We start from the raw sequence: 6000 nt of genomic DNA, 5'->3' as shown, positions 1-6000 counted from the left end.
AGGATCGTGAGAGATAGTGACGGCGTCGGCGAGGTGTTCATCCAGCAGTGGATTGCTCATGGCTCGTGATAATAATGATAGGCGTGACCCGGACTCGAACCCACGTGTCACGGTTTGTAGCGGAGTGCGCTACGCACGCCTCTCCTCGACATCAAACACGCGCGCACGGACAGCCAGCAGCCTCAGCCATTGTGCATTGACTCTCCGCCTACAGAACGGATTGTTCCAATCCAATCCTCTCCCTGCCTCTCCTCCCCTCTCTCCATTCCCTCTCCCTGCCTGCCCTCCCTCTCCCCGGCTCTCGTCCCCACTCTCTCCCACCCCCTCGCTCGCCTTGGTTCGCTCCTCATTCCATTAAACCCGTGCACGCATCGACGCACTCGGTCCCCGTCGCCTGCAGAGAGCCGGGAGAGCGCGCCAGGGCGGTAGAGAGCCGGGGAGAGAGCCCTGGAGAGAGTGTGCCTGCCGAGGAGGAGGGGGCCATCAGTACTGCCAGTACTGTAACCTCAGCGGTGAGTCCTCCACACCCCCCACCCCTCACCAGCCACTACAGCCCCCAACCACCAGACCCCCCCCCCCCCACACAGCTCGCCTTCTTCCTCCCCCACCCCCACCCCCTTGTGTCTCGTCTGTGCTCCCCCGCACGGGTCTGGGCGGTGTCCGGGTGTGGGCACGAGACGGTGAGACCGTTAGCGAGAGGGGGGAGTGGTGAGGTAGAGAGGGGGGGGGAGCGGTGAGGTAGAGAGGGGGGGGAGTGGTGAGGTAGAGAGGGGGGGGGAGTGGTGAGGTAGAGAGGGGGGGGGTGGTGAGGTAGCGAGAGGGGGGAGTGGTGAGGTAGAGAGGGGGGGGAGCGGTGAGGTAGAGAGGGGGGGGGAGTGGTGAGGTAGAGAGGGGGGGGGAGTGGTGAGGTAGAGAGGGGGGGAGTGGTGAGGTAGGGAGGGGGGGAGTGGTGAGGCAGGGAGGGGGGGGGAGAGTGGTGAGGTAGAGAGAGGGGGGGTGGTGAGGTAGGGAGGGGGGGGGTGGTGAGGTAGGGAGGGGGGGGGGTGAGGCAGGGAGGGGGGGGGAGTGGTGAGGCAGGGAGGGGGGAGGAGTGGTGAGGTAGGGAGGGGGGGAGTGGTGAGGTAGGGAGGGGGGGGGAGTGGTGAGGCAGAGAGGGGGGGGGGGGAGTGGTGAGGTAGGGAGGGGGGGGGAGTGGTGAGGCAGGGAGGGGGGGGGAGTGGTGAGGTAGGGAGGGGGGGGGGGAGTGGTGAGGTAGGGAGGGAGGGGAGTGGTGAGGCAAGGAGGGGGGGGGGAGTGGTGAGGTAGGAAGGGGGGGATTGTTTTTTGTTTGGGCTGCGTGTTTAGGAATGGGCGCTGCTCGTTGTTGTTGTTGTTGTGGTGGTTGTTGTTGGTAGGTGGTGGTGGATGGATCTTGATGATGTTTGTGATAGTGATGGTTGTGATTGTGATGATATCTCTGCTGATAGCCGTGGTGGTGGTAACGGTGGTAACCGGTTCAGACTCAATGACCGGTTCCGGTAGCCAGGAGCCGGAAATCTCTTCCTGTGGAATGTGTCGTCGTGAACGAACTGATTCGTCGTCTTTCCATTGGCAACAGTGGCGGTTGTGGTGGTTGTGGTGATGGTCGAAATTGTGGTAGTGGGATGGTTGAGGTGGTGGTGGTGTAGTGTGAAGGTTGATTGTGTTGTGTTGGTATAGAGCGGTGGTGGTGGTGGTTGTGTCGGTGTAGAGTTGTGATGGTTGTGGTGATGGTCGAGATTGTGGTAGTGGTGGTGGTTGTGGTGGTGATGGTCGAAATTGTGGTAGTGGTGGTGGTTGTGTTGGTGTAGAGTGGTGGTTGTGTTGGTGTAGAGTGGTGGTGGTGGTGGTAGTTGTGGTGGTGGTTGTGTTGGTTGTGTCTCGACTTGGCAGGGCTCTGACGAGCTCCTCCCCGTGACCTGGATTAGGGAGATTACAGCCTCGATCAGCCAGCACTACCCACCTCTCAGCCCTCTCAGCCTTCTCAGCCTTCTCACCCCTCTCAGCCCCTCACCCCTCTCACCCCCTCACCCACCTCACCCCTCTCAGCCCTCTCACCCAGCACCCACCTCACCCCTCTCAGCCCCTCACCCCTCTCACCCCTCTCAGCCCTCTCACCCCTCTCACCCCCTCACCCACCTCACCCCTCTCAGCCCTCTCACCCCTCTCACTCCCTCTCAGCCTTCTCACCCCTCTCAGCCCCGTCACCCCTCTCACCCCTCTCAGGCCCCTCACCCCTCTCACCCCCCTCCCCACCTCACCCCTCTCAGCCCTCCTCACCCCTCTCACCCCTCGCACCAGCACCCACCTCACCCCTCTCACCCCTCTCACCCCTCTCACCAGCACCCACCTCACCCCTCTCAGCCCTCTCACCCCTCTCACCAGCACCCACCTCACCCCCTCTCACCCCTCTCACCAGCACCCACCTCACCCCTCTCACCCTCTCACCCCTCTCACCAGCACCCACCTCACCCTCTCAGCCCTCTCACCCAGCACCCACCTCACCCCCTCTCACCACTCTCACCAGCACCCACCTCACCCCTCTCACCCCTCTCAGCCCTTTCAGCCCCTCTCACCCCTGTCACCCCTCTCATCCAGCACCCACCTCACCCTTCTCACCCCTCTCAGCCCTCTCACCCCTGTCACCCCGCACCCACGTCTCCCCTCTCACCCCTCTCACCCCTCTCACCCCTCTCACCCCTGTCACCCCTCTCATCCAGCACCCACCTCACCCTTCTCACCCCTCTCAGCCCTCTCACCCCTGTCACCCCCGCACCCACCTCACCCCTCTCACCCCTCTCACCCCTGTCACCCCTCTCATCCAGCACCCACCTCACCCTTCTCACCCCTCTCAGCCCTCTCACCCCTGTCACCCCGCACCCACCTCACCCCTCTCACCCCTCTCACCCCTCTCACCCCTCTCATCCAGCACCCACCTCACCCCTCTCACCCCTCTCAGCCCTCTCACCCCTGTCACCCCGCACCCACCTCACCCCCTCACCCACCTCACCCCTCTCAGCCCTCTCACCCCTCTCAGCCCCTCACCCCGCTCCCACCTCACCCCCTCACCCACCTCACCCCTCTCACCCCTCTCACCCCTCTCACCCCCCTCACCCCCCGCACCCACCTCACCCCTCTCACCCCTTATAGCCCTCTCAAGCCTCTCACCCCGCACCCACCTCACCCCCTCACCCACCTCACCCCTCTCAGCCCTCTCACCCCCTCGCCTCACCCCCCCCTCCTCCACCCCCGCGGAGTGCGCGCACAGCTGTGCACGCGCACGTGGTCTCGCGTTCACGTGTACGCGTGTGTGTGTTAACACGCGTGTGTGTGTTAACACGCGTGTGTGTGTTAACACGCGTGTGTGTGTTAACACGCGTGTGTGTGTGTTAACACGCGTGTGTGTATGTGTGTTAACACGCGTGTGTGTGTTAACTACGCGTGTGTGTATGTGCGTTAACACGCGTGTGTGTGTTAACACGCGTGTGTGTATGTGTGTTAACACGCGTGTGTGTGTTAACACGCGTGTGTGTATGTGTGTTAACACGCGTGTGTGTGTTAACACGCGTGTGTGTATGTGTGTTAACACGCGTGTGTGTGTTAACACGCGTGTGTGTATGTGTGTTAACGCGTGTGTATGTGTGTTAACGCGCGTGTATGTGTATGTTTGTTAACGCGCGTGTGTGTGTGTGTGTTAACACGCGTGTGTGTGTTAACACGCGTGTGTGTGTTAACACGCGCGTGTGTATGTGTGTTAACGCGCGTGTATGTGTGTTAACGCGCGTGTATGTGTATGTTTGTTAACGCGCGTGTGTGTGTGTGTGTGTTAACACGCGTGTGTGTTAACACGCGTGTGTGTGTTAACACGCATGTGTGTATGTGTGTTAACGCGCGTGTATGTGTGTTAACACGCGTGTGTGTGTGTTAACACGCGTGTGTGTGTTAACACGCGTGTGTGTGTTAACACGCGTGTGTGTATGTGTGTTAACGCGCGTGTGTGTGTGTGTGTTAACACGCGTTTGTGTGTGTTAACACGCGTGTGTGTGTTAACACGCGTGTGTATGTGTGTTAATGCGTGTGTATGTGTATTAACGCGCGTGTATGTGTGTTAACACGCGTGTGTATGTGTGTTAATGCGTGTGTATGTGTATTAACGCGCGTGTGTGTGTTAACGCGCGTGTGTGTGTGTTAAAGCGCGTGAGTATGTGTTAACACGCGCGTGTATGTGTGTTAACGCGTGTGTATGTGTGTTACCGCAAGTGTATGTGTTAACGCGCGTGTGTGCGTGTGTGTTAACGCGCGTGTGTGTTAACACGCGTGTGTGTTAACACCTGTGTATGCGTGTGTGCGTGTGTTTTCGTGTATGTATGGGGAGCGATAGTGCATTGGTTAGCGCACTGCGCTACGAAACCCGTGACCCGATTTCGAATCCCGCTCACGGCCAACACCAGTGATGATTATCTGAACCGGTCCCGCGCCTCCCCTAGATCGACTCGGCCTTAAATGAGTACCTGGTGTAGTGTGTAATCATCAGCGCTGGGGAGACAAAGACGGCCGGGCGTGGGGTTGGCCACCCATCCTCCCGTGTGCCGTGCCGGCCTTCATCAGAGCTGCTCGCTATAGCGGCATTTCACTAAAGAGTCTGTGAAGGCTCGAGTGGGAATCTTTGTCTTTTGTGCCGATGGCTATCTGTGTGTATGTCATTGTATATCTCTGTGCATTTGTGTGCATTTGTGTGAGTGTATTTGTGTGTATCCGTGTGCATTTTTGTATGCACCTCCGATTAGCACGGTTGGCTATGTATCTCCTCGTGTATCGTGCCAGTTTTCATAGATACCCGCCAAAAGCACTTAGTCTGTTAAGGCTATACGGGGAAATTTGTCTTTCTCTTGGTCGTGTAGTGGTACTGCTCCTGCTGCTGCACTTGGTAATGATTCTGCTGCGTCTGCTGCTGTTGATGATGATGATGGTGTTGATGATGATGGTGTTGATTATGGTGTTGATGATGGTGTTGATGATGATGATGGTGTTGATGATGATGGTGGTGTTGATGATGATGGTGGTGTTGATGGTGGTGTTGATAACTGTGTTGTTGTGGAGACGATTTTGCTGCTGATTACTGCTGATGATGTGTATGTGGGATGCTGCTGCTGCTGATGATGATGATGATGCCATTGCCGATAATGATATTGATGGTGATTATGTTGGTGATAGTATAATGTAGCGGTGATGCTGATGATGAGGATACTACTGCTTCTGGTGACGTAGTTGCTGCTAATGATGACGATGCTGATGATGACACTATTGTATGTTGAACTTCTTTCGCACCGTACGATGACGATGTTGCTGTTGATACTGTTTACGATGATGATGTATTACTCAGTTGGGATCAGACATAGCAACTGTGGCCCTCTGACTGGCGCACTAATCCACGTGTCCAGGTCAGTGAATGAGTCGCGCTGTGCCCAACTGGGACATCTGCCACTGGGGGTGCCCTGGTTGAGATGAGAGGTGTCCCCGCTCTGATACGCCCCGGTGGATCGGAGGGCGGCTTGATACAAATACATCATTGTCATTGTGATGTTGATGTTGCTGCTGCTGCTGATGATGATCATGATGAATCAACTGCTAATGATATTGCCAATGCTGCTGCAGAAGCTGATGATGATGATGCTGATAACGGTGATGCTGCTGCTGATGCTATTGATGTTGCTACTGCAACAACTAATGCTGATCGTGAAATACGATGCTGCTGATGATGCTGATGATTCTCAAGATATTGATTTTGCTGCTGCAGAAGCTGATAATGATGCTGCTGATGATTATGATGTTGCTGCTGCTGATGATGATATTGCTTCTGCTGCAACAGATGATGATAACGATGCTATTGTTGATGCTGCTGCTGTTGATGATATACATATTACATCTGCTGCAGCGTCTGAGAATTGTGTTGAAGCTGCTGCTCATTAGCAGCTGCTGCTG

At 56.8% G+C, this 6000-nt stretch overlaps 1 protein-coding gene across 4 annotated transcripts in view; it reads left to right on the top strand.

Annotated features, from left to right (window-relative positions):
- Positions 1-371: 371 nt before the first annotated feature.
- The window catches only part of LOC133350508 (PH and SEC7 domain-containing protein 1-like), a 51270-nt gene continuing 45641 nt past the window's right edge, over positions 372-6000 (top strand). For 3 of the 4 annotated variants that reach the window (XM_061564862.1, XM_061564863.1, XM_061564860.1), the window contains exon 1: positions 372-512. The gene's annotated coding sequence lies outside the window, so the exon portion shown is untranslated. Of the gene's footprint in view, positions 513-5401; positions 5460-6000 lie in introns of all 4 variants that reach the window. The other variant, XM_061564861.1, reaches the window with a different exon arrangement.

This window comes from Lethenteron reissneri, chromosome 34 (assembly GCF_015708825.2).
Source record: "Lethenteron reissneri isolate LAM-NWPU_2019-01 chromosome 34, ASM1570882v1, whole genome shotgun sequence".
Taxonomy (NCBI): domain Eukaryota; kingdom Metazoa; phylum Chordata; class Hyperoartia; order Petromyzontiformes; family Petromyzontidae; genus Lethenteron; species Lethenteron reissneri.
Note: the sequence above shows the minus strand (reverse complement) of the source record. Positions and strands in the feature narration are given on the sequence as shown.